The 15,509-nt window shown below is 45.2% G+C and overlaps 1 long non-coding RNA gene across 1 annotated transcript; it reads left to right on the top strand.

Annotated features, from left to right (window-relative positions):
• The first annotated feature begins 7,633 nt into the window (after window positions 1–7,633).
• On the top strand, window positions 7,634–13,142 carry LOC122174211 (uncharacterized). The gene is made up of 3 exons (XR_006175729.2): window positions 7,634–7,976; window positions 10,253–10,503; window positions 10,799–13,142. It is a non-coding gene; the product is annotated as an uncharacterized LOC122174211 (long non-coding RNA).
• The last annotated feature ends 2,367 nt before the right edge of the window (window positions 13,143–15,509 follow it).

Raw genomic sequence — 15,509 nt, 5'->3', positions numbered from 1 at the left:
AGTTCTTCTAAGCATGGTTTTCTGGCTCGCTCAACCCTGCTTTTATAGCTTGTTCTTCCTCTGTCTCCCATAATGTGCTTCCAGCGTTCATCGCCAAGAACTACCCTTGCTCATTTATAAACTTAAATGTAAATTATTGCTTGGTGATTGAAGTTAATTTTTGAGAGAACCACACAACATACAGTGGCCACAAAACGCCCACGAATTGGCTCCACTACTGTTCATTGCAATCATAGTGTTGAGCTGAGTTCCCTGTGATCTTTGCTGGCTTTCAGCCTTTGCTTACAGGCCTGTCTGGCTTAGTGGGACATTTAATCATACAAGTGCAATGTGGTGGTGGTTTGGATTATTTCAAATTATCAGGCTTCTGGAACAGGTGGCTGCTGTCATCATTGTTTGATAGTTAGCAAAGGACACAAACAAAGCTTATCATCTCTTGACCCATGCAAAAATGTGCACTGGGAACCATCCAAAGCCACCTGAGAGCGGCAAGTTACAGCGCTGTAAAGCGCCAGTGTAAACAGTCCCCCAGCGCTGTAAGCTAATCCCCTCGTGGAGGTGGAGTACCTGCAGCGCTGGGAGCTCTCCCAGCGCTGGCACGCGACCGCACTCGCACTTCAAAGTGCTGTCGCGGGAGCGCTCCCGCAGCAACGCTTTGGAGTTTCGAGTGTAGCCACGGCCTCAGACTAGGTTTTGTTATAAGTGAACCCTCTCCAGGTTTTCAACATTCAACAGAGAAGAGCCACAAGAATTATACTGGAAAACACCAAGGTGCTTGATCCACTCAGCTTATTGAAAAGAAGGTTGAGTGATTTGATCAGTCTCTAAGTACCTACATAGGCTGTTAGATTAAACAGAGGCATAACAAGATCCAGTTACTGGAATTTTAAGCTTGACAAATTCAAACTCAAAGCACGAGACACATTTTTAACAGTGAGGGTAATTAACTATTGGGACAATTCACCAAAGGATGTGATGGATGCTCCCGCACATGAAACCTTTAAATAAAGATTTTTAATAGGAATTTGGTGCCCATATCCCTTAGGCATTTTGAAAATCTGAGCCCTAAAATTCTTAGGATCAGGAACACAGTTCACTGAATTCAGGAGGTGCTAAATACATATCTGAGGCACAATCTTTCAGCAGACGTGGTATTAGGTATATGACATATTCATAGATTCTAAGGCTAGAGTGGACCATTGTGATCATCTGGTCTGACCTATAAAAAACAGGCCATAGAACATTCCAAAAATAATTCCTAGAGCAGATCTTTTAGAAAAACATACAATCTTGATTTAAAAATTGTCAGGAATGGAGAATCCACCCTGACCCTGTAAGTTGTTCCAACAGTTAATTACTCACATTAAAAAAATATTTCCAGTCTGAATTTGTCTAGCTTTCACTTCGACATCAGATCATGTTATGCCTGTCTCTGCTTGATTGAAGAGCCCATTAGCTAATCTTTGTTCCCCTGTAGATACTTATAAACAATAATCAAGTCACCCCTTAACCTTCTCTTTGTTAGACTCCAAGGAGCTCAGTCTCTTTAGTTTATCACTATAAGACATGTTTTCTAATCCTTTACCCATTCTTGTGGCTCTTTTCTGAACCCTCTTCAGTTTATTAACATCCTTCCTGAACTGTGGGCACCAGAACTAGACACAGTGTTCCGTCACATCAGGGCTAAGCACAGAGGTAAGGTAACTTGTCTGCTCCTGCTCGTGATTCCCCATTCATGCTGTGACAGCATACCCCATAAGGCTTTATGGGGGGTGTGCTTATAAATGTATGTATGACATAACTGGAATATGTTTTGTGCTGCCTGTGCCATGTAACATATCTCCATAAAGGTTCTGGTCTACTATATCTATTCATCCTATTTGTACATATATATCATTTTCTACTTGAGGTTAAGAATATGGGCTGTATGCTTGCCTGGTTTCTAAGTAAGCTTTGTGAGGCATTTGGTCAGTTTCTTTAGGAAGGAATTCGCCAGGTTAAGTACCTGATCAGGAAACACTTGGGGAACAATGCATCTTGGAATGCTCCAATCCACATAAGAAGTCTTCCTGGAGACATGCAAGATACCATGTGAACAATGGCTTCGGCCTGTAAAGACTGAGTCATGCAGGGACATGTGACTTGCCCAGGTGACTCCAAAACTCCATCTTGGAGCTGGACTTTGCATAGGAGGGAGGAGGGAGGTCTCCACCCACAAGAGAGGAGCCATCATGAAGAATCCCCTAGCTATCACCTGAGCTGGAACAAGAGCTGTACCAGGGGAAAGAATTGTGCCCAGGCCTGGAAGGTGTCCAGTCTGAGAAAAAACTTACTGAAGCATCTCTGAGGGTGAGATTATCTGTATTCAGTTTGATTAGGCATAGATTTGCACATTTTATTTTATTTTGCTTGGTGACTTTGTTCTGTCTGTTACTACTTGGAACCACTTAAATCCTACTTTCTGTATTTAATAAAATCACTTTTTATTTAGTAATTTACTCAGAGTATGTATTAATACCTGGGGGAGCAAACAACTGTGCATATCTCTCTATCAGTGTTATAGAGGGCGAACAATTTATGAGTTTGCCCTGCATAAGCTTTATACGGGGTAAAACGGATTTATTTGGGTTTAGACCCCATTGGGAGTTGGGCATCTGAGTGCTAAAGACAAGCACACTTCTGTGAGCTGTTTTCAGGTAAACTTGCAGCTTTGGGACAAGTGATTCAGACCCTGGGTCTGTGTTGGAGCAGACGGGAGTGTCTGGTTCAGCAAGACAGGGTGCTGGAGTCCTGAGCTGGCAGGGAAAACAGAAGCAGGGGTAGTCTTTGCACGTCAGGTGGCAGCTTCCAAGGAGGTTTCTGTGATCCAATCCGTCACACATGCATCCAAGGATCACATTAGCCCTTTTGGTCACAGTGTCACACTGGGAGCTCATGTTCAACCACCACAGCCCCCAAATCTTTTTCAGAGTCACTGCTTCCTAGGACAGAGCCCCCCATTGTGTAAGTATGGCCTGCATTCTTTGTTCCTAGATATTTACACTTGGCCAGATTGAAACGCTTGCTTTTGCCCAGTTCACCAAGTGATCCGGGTCACTCTGAATCAGTGACCTGTCCTTTTCATTATTTACCACTTCCCCAATTCTTGTCATTTGCAAACTCTATCAGTGATGATTTATGTTTTCTTCCAGGTCATTGATAAAATCGTAAAATAGCATAGGGCTAAGAGTCTATCCCTATAGGACTCCACTGGAAACAGACATGCTCGATGATGACTTCTCAGTTTACAGTTGCATTTTGTGACCTCAGTTAGCCAGTCTCTAATCTATTTCATGTGTGCCATGTTAATTTTTATATCACTGTAATTTTTTAATCAAAATGCCAGGCAGTACCAAGTCAATTAACATACTGATCAGTAAATATTAGCAGACCAAAGAAAATCTGTATCTTCCCTTGTATGAAGAGATGACATGTCAAGGCTATAATGCCACCTACAGGATTTTAGTGACAGCATAAACATTATAAGAGAGGAGCAGTGCAGTCAGAACTGGAGCGGTTATTGCTAGTGGTAGCACTTATTCTTAAATGTTCATATTTATTCGAACCCAGTGACAGTATCTGCTTTCAGAATGTGGTGACATCTGATGTGCACACCCGAAAAGAACAGATCTGTCAGCTAGATTATTCAAATAAGCTCCTGTTGGGGACTCGCTCTCTCCTCTCTTCCTCCCTGGCTTAATTTTGCATCTCAGGATTACAATGTACTTGTTCTGAAATGCACACTATATGTCCTTGTTTAAACCGGAATGGAAACTGACATTTGCCTGTAGAGTCAATCTTCAGAACTGGGACAGGAGCTGCTCTCTTGGTGGGAGCAGGGAAGGCTGAGGGGAAGTTGCACCTGTTTTGCTTAGCACAGCAGTTCCTGGAATCTGCCTGATGAGAAGTGCTTCTCGTTACGAATCAGCGCTATGTTGTCTCTGAGAATCCAGTGGGGTTTTTATTTTATTAAACTTGGCATTTGAGTTTCTGACTGGTGTCCACCATCCAACTCAAAAAGCAAAGAAGATTATTTGTGACACGTTTGGGAAATGGGTCTAGTGGGAGAACTTGCTGGGCAACTGCATGGGTCTCGGAACTGGGAAAGAGATTAATTCTGTTATGTCTAGGTCACCAGTTCAGATCCCCTAAGTTGGCATATGAAATAATGAATGGTATAGAGGAGGTCTTATCGGCCTCAAAGATGGCAGACCTAGGGCTGTGATGTACCAAATGGGGTAGTAACTAGTATCCTAATTTAGCACATCCGAGACTCCTGTCATGCTGGTGACATGTATAGGTGAAGACACTCCCTATGTTATAGTCTGTGACGCTCCCAAGCAGCAGTGAGCAGGAGTTTGTCCTTGGGGTCATCAGTTGCTTTAATGAATGAACCATTTTCTCCTTCAAGCTCGTACATAGTGTTTGTTGTATAAACTTCTCTCTAAAAATGATCCGTGCTTTTGGTCCCCACCCCCACCTCTATGCATTGCTTGTTTGTTGTCCTCTGGTCAGTTTCCAGGCTATTGGACAGTGCTCTTACCAAAGTCGATTTGAATGACTTTTTCAAGCATGTCACATAGCCTGCAGGTATGTCTACACTGGAGCTCTGGCGTAATTTCCAGCTCGAAGACATATACCCACACCAGCACCAATCAAACTAGCACACTAAAAATGACAGAAAAGTGTCACAGCTGTGGGGCTGGCTGCTGCTCTGTCCTAGAGCACCTGGCTCAAGTGTTGGGCCTTTTTCCCTTACTTGTCTCAGGGTAGGATCTCATGATTCCTCCATGTACCAGCCGCTTATCACCCAGTAGGTCCAACTGAGTTTTGGGGACCTGCATTTCTTCTCTTTGGGATATTCACCAACAGCCTTTTTGAAACAAAGCATTTTTGTTTAGTAGTAGGAACAAAACGTTGGAGGAAAAAGGGATTTTAAAACTGCCAACAACCTGAACACATTTAGTCTCATCTAATATTATGCTTCAGCACAAGCTAAGTTACCGTACCTTGCCATCCTTACTTCTGCGCTGCTGCAGGTGGCTCTCTGGCCGCCCAACTCTGAAGGCAGCGCCACCACCAGCAGCAGCGCAGAAGTGTGGCAGTACCACAAGCCCCCTTCAATAACCTTGTCCCCCATCTCCTTTTTGGGACCAGACCCCTACAATTACGACACCATGAAATTTCAGATTTAAATATCTGAAATCATGACATTTATGATTTTTTAAAAAATCCTATGACCGTGAAATTGACCAAAATGGACAGGAGTTTGGTAGGGCCCTAGGTATAAGGTAAGGTGGGAATTTAAACTGCTATAGTCCATATTGGTGTATCTCTCCTGGTGGACACTCTTAATCCAGTATAAGGACACTTTTTTCCAGTTTAGCTTTGTTGCTTTGGAAGTAGTTTAAGGTAACCTGGAAAAAGGCGTTCTTATTCCAGAGTCAGTGTTCACAAGGGGAATTTATACCAGTATAACTTCCCTTATAGACAAGCCCTCAGACAGCCAATCAGGACAGCTAGGAGACTACCCTCATAACGGTTGCTCCATTGGTTGGGTAGTTAGAGCCATTTAGCCTCAATGGTTTGTACTCACTGGCCTTGTGACTATATCTACATGTGGGATGGTGTGTTGGAACTGTCTGCTCTGCTCCCTTTTGCTAGTATAACACTCCACCCTAGAAGCCCAGTGCATAAATTACATTTTGAGATCCAGAGCAATGATTGTTAGTAAACATCCCCACTCTTTTGTTACAAATCACACTTACTTTCTACGACCCTTCACAGGGAGGCTAATTTCTCAGAATGAAATAGAGTTGGCTCATGTGGGTTGTATTAAAAACCTGGGCACTTTGATGGTTAATTTGGGCAGTAAATGTAACTAAAAGCAAATATTTTCATAAAGAAATAGGGAGAGGCATTGGTTTCTGTTACCAGAGGCAGCATTTGTTGTTCCTGCTTTAATGAAAATCCATTTAGATCTGCAAAGGATGCAGGATCCCTTTGGAACTGGAAATGTTACTTGAACTCCATTTTTGGCAACAAATCATATTTATCACTTTGGTCAAAAAATTTACCAGCTTTACATACACAGGCCAAACTGTGAGACCTTGAGAAGAGGGGCAGTGTACAGTTAAATGCTTGCATAGGAGGAAATTAACTGAGAGTAAAATGTACTTGAGCAAACACATGCAGAGCTGATAAGGATGTTCATGGAAGAATTCCAGACTCAAATAGAATGGGTTCAGTCTGGGTGGTAGACAGTGCGGCCTAATGAAGATGACAAATGGCTTGATTCTCAGTTATGCTAAGGCCCTATTGGACACTCTAACAACATACAGGGCCCTTAAAGGGGGCAGAAATGATCCCTTGTGCAGAGGGCCTGTCTCTGGGATATTGGCATAAGTGACCAAGGCCAGCCCTCCTCTCAGCAGCTCCCAACATAATGGTATGATCTGAGGGTGCTAAGGTGTGGCTGCAGTGTGGTGCACTACAGTTGTTCTCTGCTTCCCAGGCCCTTGGGAAGCAGAAGATAAATTAGAGCAGTGTTGGGGCTGCTCCGACTGACTTTAGGGGCTGAACAGACCCCTTCATAGCCCTGAAATACAGGGAGCACAATACGAAGATGGCTTAAAATTACCTTCTCACTTCAACCGGCAGAACAGAGTCACTGAGCGTCACCCCCCAAAAGTCTGAAGGAAATGAAACATTTAATTTGGAGCAATGCAACACTTCATTTTGACACTGTTCATTTCCCATTGTAAAATATCACTTTCATCCTCATTATTAACTTATTCAAGCACATGCAGAGCAAAGATATAAATAAAGCTTTTTAAAACAGCTGTCCTCTCCCCCAAGCCCCCCCCCCAAAAAAATTCCCAGCCTGCAATGTTGAGCATGGCAGCCAGAGCCCTACTTCTTATTCTGTCCTATGAATGAAATGACAGCGTTCATTAAAATGGAAATTATCTTGCCCAAAGAAAGTGGTTAGCTGAGAAATCTCTTGAATGGCTTCTATAGAAACAGCAAATACAATTGATAGACCCCAGAAAACTGACTGGAGAGGACCCTGGGGAAGCCGCAGTCACATTGTCTGGCATGATGAAGGGTTGTTCATGAGGTGGGTTGGGACACTGTGGCTGAGAACTTGTGCTGGATGTGTGTGTCACTGTTTTTCCTCCAGGGACTGAGAGTTAAACTGAGATCTTAAACCCCATGAAGCAATGGATAAGCAGCTGCTTTAAAAGGACCCTGACAATCATGGTCTAGACACCCCAAGAGAAGGAAAAAAGTTTTAACCTCAAAAATAAGCTATTTGCTCTGTTCTTGTACTATGAAAACATATTGAGTGAGGTCTTTTATGAAAACTTGCAATATTCTGAATTTGATGGTCATTATGAGGTGTATATACAGGGTGGTTATGAATTCAGTATTCGGGTTTATAGAAATCTGTGCGCCTCATCTGTGATGCAACTTTCAGCACCACCTCACAACAGGGCAGTGAGCAGTCAGCAGTCAAGCAGGGAAAGGCACATTCCAAACCAGTTTCGTATACAAAACCAGCTTCAGGTAGCTATCCATGTCCGGCCCAGGAAAGGACAATGATGGACCATTAGAGTTAATGAAAAGACATTGAGACAACTTGAAATTGAAAAGAACATCTTAAACATCAAGTCATGAGGGAATTTCTTCACTCTGACTAATCAGGAGTCATGTGGCCTGGGGGTGGTGTGTAGGGGAACCTTTTAAAGGCAGGCCTGGGGCTGACATATTTTATCCAGAACCTGGGGGATAGTCTCCAAGCAGGAAGCTGTCAGTGAATGCTGGATTTCTCTGCCCTCCCCCCCGGAAACTGAGGCCGCCATAGCTAGGGGCTATGCTGTGGAACTGTTTTAAGGCAATATTATTAGAAGAGGAATCTTATCTAACATGGACAGGTAAAGCCTGAGGTTGTGTCTATATGTTCATGTTCAGTGTAACTTGTAGATGTTTGTTCCCTCTCACTCTCTCTCTTCCCCCCCCCCCATACGATTTCTTTTTCGGATCTGTGTTTTTTCTAGTAAGCTTTTTTTTTTTTTTTTTTACCCCACGTAGTTCTCTGGTGTGCAAACTGTGTGAAGTGTGTGTTCCAAAGTAAACTGGTATCTGGGGAGCTGGTTTCGTGCCTTGGGGGTGGTGGGACAGGGACGAACCAGAGGGGAATGGTCAGAGTGTCTGGTTGTTAAGAACCCAGGGAGTATGCATTTAGGGGGGGGGGGGGAGGGACTCAGGACTGGAAGAGCTGTTGGTGTCTCCCTGCAAAGAGTAACTGGGCTGGTAAGAGCCAGGTTGAGACTTTCTGCGTATGACCTGGCTACTGGTGTCAGGGCTCTGAACCACAGCTGTACAGCACAAAGGCCCCCAAGGTTACAGCGCAGGCAGGGACAGAACCCCTTACTGGTCTGGGTGGACCCCAATGTCGCACATACCCAACATGATAAAGTAAAACGCACAGCAGTATTGTATCTGTCTCCACAGCAGCTCTCCAGTACATATAAAGGAGATGCCTGTATTAACAGAGGTAGCTAACGGGTAGCCTGAGTCCTTTATGTAATGCATGGGAATTTACACACAACTCCAGCTGCTCTGTCTCCCTATGCACTTCTCTCTTGTCTCCTTATTTCTGCTCTCCAGTCTGCCCTATCACCCTGCACAATTACTTTTGCTTCATGCGGTATCTTTTGTACACTCTGCTTGAGAGAGTATCCAGTGACCAAGTGAAATCAAGCATGCTAAACAGAATATTTTCAGCTGCCTCAATCTTGGTGTATAAATACCTACATGGGGAGTAGGTTTCTGAGCAGAGGTCTCTTTAATCTAACAGAGGAAGGCATAACAAGATCCAATTCCTGGAAGTTGGAGTTTAGACAAATTACGACGGGAAGTAAGATGGACATTTTTAACCGTGAGGGTGATTGCTATTAGAGCAATTGCTATCTAGAGATGTGGATTCTACATCACTTGACATCTGTAAATCAACCTTGGATATCTTTCTGAGAGGCTCTAGATCAGCCCCCAGATATGCATGATGCAGGAATCACTGGGTGGAATTTTCTGGCCTATGTGTTATGCAGGAAGGCAGGTTAGATGATCATGATGGTCCCTTCTACCATAAATATCTGTGAATCTATTAAATGTGTTCAGTATCAGGGGGTAGCCGTGTTAGTCTGTATCCACAAAAACAACAAGGAGTCCGGTGGCACCTTAAAGACTAACAGATTTATTTGGGCATAATCTTTCGTGGGTAAAAAACCCACTTCTTCAGATGCATGGAGTGACAATTACAGATATACCCATCATTATACTGACACATGAAGAGAAGGGAGTTACCTCACAAGTGGAGAACCAGTGCTGACAGGGCCAATTCAATCAGGGTGGATGTAATCCATTCCCAATAATAGATGAGGAGGTGTAATTTCCAGAAAGTCTGTTTCTGAAGTTTTTTTTGTTCAAGTATAGCTACTTTTAAATCTGCCATGTACATTGGCCAAACCAGACAGTCCCTACATAAAAGAATAAATGGACAGAAATCGGACATCAGGAATGGTAACATACAAAAGCCAGTAGGAGAACACTTCAATCTTCCTGGACATTCTATAACCGATTTAAAAGTAGCTATACTTGAACAAAAAAAACTTCAGAAACAGACTTCAAAGAGAAATAGCAGAACTAAAATTCATTTGCAAATTTAACACCCGTGGCTATTTAAAGGACCAGGGCGGCAGAGGCAGCTGGAGCCCCTGGCCCTTTAAATAGCTCCTGGAGCCCCCCACTATCCCAGGATTCCGGGGGCTATTTAAAGGGCCCGGGGCTCCCCTGCTTCTACCGCCCCGGCCCTTTAAATAGCCGCCGGATCCCTGGAGTAGTGGTGGTGGGGCTCCGGCCGCTATTTAAAGGGCCGGGGTGGTAGAAGCAGCGGGAGCCCCGGACTTTTTAAATAGCCCCCAGAGCCCCGCAGCCCTACCCCAGGGCTCCAGCAGTGGGGCTCTGGTGGCAATTTAAAGGGTCTGGGGCTCCAGCCCTAGCTGGGAGCCCTAGGCCCTTTAAATTGCCCCATGGGGAAGCCGGGCCGCCCCGGTATGGCAAACCAGCTCTTGCCGGTATGCCGTACCGGGGCGTACCGGCTTACTTTCACCTCTGCAGTAGACTGACTGGCAACATTCCTGTTCTTTAGAGTGAAACCAGCCATTGGCTCCATGGGGCTGAGCCGAGCTATACAGCAGAAATGGCATCTCCTTTGCAGTGCTGAAATATGGCTTGTCCGGATTTGTCCAGGCTTCAGCTACGGATTGCCACAGCCTGTGCACCACCTCCATCTTGGTCAGCATGCGGTGAGGCCTGCCCACAAAGAGCGCAAGTTAAAAAGCACTATCTCGAATGTGGATTGTGATCGCCTGAAAGGTGTTGTAATGAAGGCGCTACCAGGTGGGAAAAATAGAGCAGCTGCATGGTCTAAGGGAGCAGTGTATCTAGCAGGGGCTCCTGAGCTCTGATGCCAACACTGTCTACCTGGGTGGCTTTGGTTAAGCCCCTTAACTTCTCTGTGTCTTGTTTCCCCATTTGTAAAATTGGGGGGGGGGGGGGGGGGAGGGTGCTTACCTACCACACAGGGGTTTTATGGGGATTGATAAATGTTCTTAAAGAGTTTTGACCATATAAAGTGCCAAGTAAGTGCTTAGCATTGTTACTATCGTTATTTTATTATTTATTCTACCCTTAGATGGGGTAACTCCTAGCTAGCAGCTTCAACCCAGGGGGAGACCCTATGATGATGGATGAGAGAACTGCTGAGGTTATTGAGCCAAAACATCAAGTTGGTCATAGATGCTCTGTGGGGAGCCTGTTTTCCAAGTCTCCACACAGTCCTGTTGGCATCTTATGGAAGATGGAACGTTCTCCCACCTCCCTCACGCAAAACAGATACGCGTGTTTATTGCAACAGAAGTGACCAAGCACTCACTTTTCACCACGAAGAAACCTAAAAGCAAGTTCCTTGCCACCATCCCTTACAGATAACACCTTGCTATTCACTGGTACCTTCTCGCTGAGGTCCTCAAAGTGCTTTACAAATATTAATGAGTCTGTCATGGCAGAGAGGGGGAAACTGAGGCACAGAGCTTGTCTGACACTTTCAGAAGAGTCCTCTAATTCTGGATGCCTGAGGTGAGACAACCTAGCATTCTGATCTATATCCGCTTCCTGGCTACGCACAGAGAGCTGCAAAGAGAGGAGTTCACTGTTGACCAGGGGCACTGCCCTATCATTCTCCGATCCAGATTTGTGATACTGGAACTTGGATTTCCCCCATTTCACTTTGACATCAAGGCCTGCATACGTTTCAGCAGCGTGTCCTGATGTCACTGCAGGAAAATTTGCAATCTAATGCGGCTTCTAAGCTATGGGGTGCATCGAAGCACTTTTTGCTGTGTGAAGCAAGAAGCCAGTTAACCCTGTGCTACATTGTTATGGCTCCAAGCAAGAACGTCACAACTGTTATTTTCTTCCATGTTCAGTTAACCATAGACAAAAGCTTTATTCTTAAACCTGGTTGTTCTTGACATCATTTTTGGCATTTTGGGAGGAGATAGGGGAAAGGGTTTAACATAAGTTCTGGGGGATCCCTAAGCTTTGTTACATCAAACGTAAGATGTTCAGGTGACGGTTTTGGTACCCATTAAATGGGACGTTTATCATTCGGGCATTTGGTTTAGGACTTAGGAGCACTTAATGCTCAGCCTAGCCACTAGATCCAATCAGGAGCGGCGCCAGGGTTTTTGCTGCCCTAGGCGGGGGTCCTTCCGCGCTCCCGGTCTTCGGCGGCAATTCTGCGGCGGGGGGGGTCCTTCCGTGCTCCCGGTCTTCGGGGCACTTCGGCGGCGGGTCCCGGAGCGAGTGAAGGACCCACTGCAGAATTGCCGCTGAAGACCCGGAGTGCGGAAGGACCCCCCGCCGCAGAATTGCCACCAAGGGCAGCAAAATGCCGCCCCCCAAATCCTGACACCCTACGCGACCGCCTAGGTCACCTAAATGGAAGCGCCGGCCCTGGATCCAATGAATGTCTAGCACTGGGGCTAGTGTCCTCTCTCTCCCCCTTCCCAGGTTGCAAATCTATACTCTGTGTGTATTCTCCCTTCTATTCAATTCTGCTTCCAGGGATTTAACCGGTACACACAAAGCAAACCCCTGACTTCTATTGCCAATCTTGATCAGGTTCATCAGGGAGGGAATTAAATTTATAAGCTTTTGAATTCAGCAGGGTCTAGTGGACTGAACACTGGTAGAGAAGGCAGGAATTCCCCTGTTCTAATCTTGGCTCTGCCCCAGACTTAGCTTATGGCCTATGCCATGTTATTTTAAACAGCTCTCTGCCTCAGTTTCTCCATCTGTAAAATGGGGATAATACCTCAGTCACGCGGTTCCTGGGGTGCAATCAAAGGATGTGGAGGGCAGTCAACTACCCTGTGGTATTGGGCCCACAGTGTAGTAAAGTTACCCTAAATTCCTAGAAGCGGAGGTAAAAGTGCATCATAAGCAGTATATATGATATGATTTATGCATGAGTGCCTTTAATTTAATGGATGACTGCACTGAACTGCTCCCTGTGCTATTATATGGATTATGCAAGTGCATGCAGGTCTAACAATTGGTAGCTTTTGTTTCTCAGGATCTTCTCTATTTAAGTAAAAGAGAATTTTCCATTTCAGATAAGTGCAGCATTATTATTTATTTATATGGTAGAACTCACAATGTGCCAGGGGTTTTCCAGACATTCAGAGAAAGGACAGTCCCTACCCACACCTTGTGCAATTCAGCCTAAGGACAGAGATGGACAACAGACAGCGGTTAGGGGAAGGAAGAAACAAATATGGAATTGTTGTACCAGTCAACTAGATTCCCTGTAAGGAGTCCACCAGAAGTGGATCTTTAAGAGGGATTTAAATAAAGACAGGGTAGGGGCTTTATGTTGGCCCTCTACATGGGGTCAATTTCACCCCAAATTTGGGAGGCTTTAAATGAATGAGACACTTTGTGCTTGTCTAGATGAACAGTTAGTGCGGGGCAAACTGGGGTGTAAATCTACAATGCACTAATTTGCTGTGCATTAACTGTACGTGTGGTCCTGTGGACCTTGCTACCTCACATGAAAAGTTCCCCAGTTCACATTGACCTACTCCTGGTGTGAAGCAGAGTAGATTGAAGTGCACTAGGGAACTTTTAGTGCATGTTAGTGGGGGGCACATGGACAGTTAGTGCACAGCATATTAGTGCATTGTAGATTTACACCTAAGTTCCCTCTAAGCTGCATGGCCATGCAGCAGGCTATAAAGGGCCGGGCAAGCGTGCAGCCACGGGGCCTGAAGAGGAGAGAGGTAGGGTGGGGGGCGGGGAGCAAGTTGGGGCGTGCAGGGCTTCTGGGGGAGAGGCGCCTCTCCTCCAACCCCAGCCCCGGAGCTCCTGCCGACAAGGGGAGGCACCTCTCCCCCGGCCCCGGAGCTCCTCCCGGTGGGGAAAGGCACCTCTTCCCTGGAGCTGCTGCTGGTGTTGTGGCACAAACTGCAACTGGCACATTTTCCCACCAGTAGCAGTTACCTCCATGTAAGAAAGGCCTTCTTTGCTTACCCAGCAGAATTTGGTACCCTAGTGGTCCAGGGGTAGTGAATTCTGAGGGATAGGGGTTCCGGAGCTGCTGCTGGCAAGGAGAGGCACCTCCCCCACAGCCCCAACCCCCAGCAGCCTGCATCCCAAACCCCGCATCCCTGGCCCCACCCTAGAGCCCACACCCCCAGCCCGAGCCCACACCTCCCCACACACCTTAATCCTCTGCCCCAGCCCAGAGCCCCCTCCCACACTCCGAACCCCTCAGCCCCACCCTGCCTCACATCACCTCTATATTGGTGCACATAACAAAATTCATTCTGCACATGGATGTGAAAAATTAGAGGGAACTTTGATTTACACCCCCACTTGCCGTGAACTAAGTGTTCATCTAGACAAGCTCTCTGATCCTTATAGCCACTTCTTTGTTTGCTAGAGAGAAAATAAAAAGGGAAGTCAATAAATAGGATGTATACTTTATTCATAATGCAATTTCTGTGAACTGGGCTGGTGTGGAATTATACAGCCAATGGTTCAAATTCATCCTCAGTGTAACTCCACTGACTGCAAAGTTAATAATTTTCATATATTTCAAGGCTAGAAGGGACCATTTATGATTATATAGTCCGAATGGTCATAACACAGGTGATTCCTGCATCAAGCCCATAACTTCTGCTTGAGCTAGAGCATCTCTTTTAAAAAGACATTTTGTTTAACTTCACATTTTATTAACCTAGGTCAAAGACCTTCTCCTCACTGAGGACTATTAACCTGACATGTTTCAGGGTGCAGCAGGTTTTTGAATGACCCGGTGGATAAAGTGTGGCAATAAACTTTACAGTGGGATATTTCATGTATGTGTTTTATGCACCATAAATCAAGAAGGATTGTGAATGGCTTTTATTCACACTTTCCCAAGAGGGGAAAAACAAATTAATCTTTTGGATGGAAGCCAAGGATAAAGTTCACCCAAAAAGGGGAAGGTTTCAGACACTTACAAGTATGTGAAAATTGGGGAGGGGAGGTTGTAAACAAAACTATTCTGCAGCCTTAACAAAAGTGTTTGCTACAATTCTGGTGCCGTAATAATAATGATAGCCTGTTCCTTGATTGTGTGCCACACCTCGGGCTGGTGCATTACTCCAGTCTCTGATCATGCTGTAATGCTCATAAGAGAGAGAAAAAGTGGAAAGGAAGAGAAGTGAGTAAAGATCAAGAGAGGAGAAAGGAGGAGGCAACTTCAGTACCTACAACTCTTTTTTTTTTTAAATGACATATTAAATGACAGCAGACCTGCATCTGCTGTACCGTTTTATACTTTTATAGTGACATGACAGTAAACCACTTCTGCAGTTGGAGCACAGTCATCCAGGTTTTCCCTTGGCGACAAGGTGCTGTTAAGGAATGCCTGTCACAGTGTTAACTCCTGCCTACTGGCTTGGAGCTGAGGTGGAAGGTTTCACAGCAATGGATCAAGCTGGGGAGGATGCCTGGGCCTGGTTGCACACCTTTGCTGTCGAATCTGACCTCTTTTGTCTTAGCGTGTGCTACACCATGTGATACTGCACATGGGTTTATATAGGCAGTGGGGACATCTGTAAATACATAGTAGAGAGGTTACTGAGGCGCTCCATGCGAGCCTGTACGTAGAAGTAAGGAAGCATCTAAACCAATTATGGGTATTCAAGATAGTTGTGTTTTTTGTATTTTTTTTAACATACTGTTTATTTGTGCAGGAGCACCTAGACACCCTATTCATGGCCCAGTGCCCCATTGTGCTAGGCGCTGTACAAACACAAAACAAAAATATGGTCATATCATATAGGTTTTCTATA

Source organism: Chrysemys picta, chromosome 7 (assembly GCF_011386835.1).
Source record: "Chrysemys picta bellii isolate R12L10 chromosome 7, ASM1138683v2, whole genome shotgun sequence".
Classification (NCBI taxonomy): domain Eukaryota; kingdom Metazoa; phylum Chordata; order Testudines; family Emydidae; genus Chrysemys; species Chrysemys picta.
Note: the sequence above shows the minus strand (reverse complement) of the source record. Positions and strands in the feature narration are given on the sequence as shown.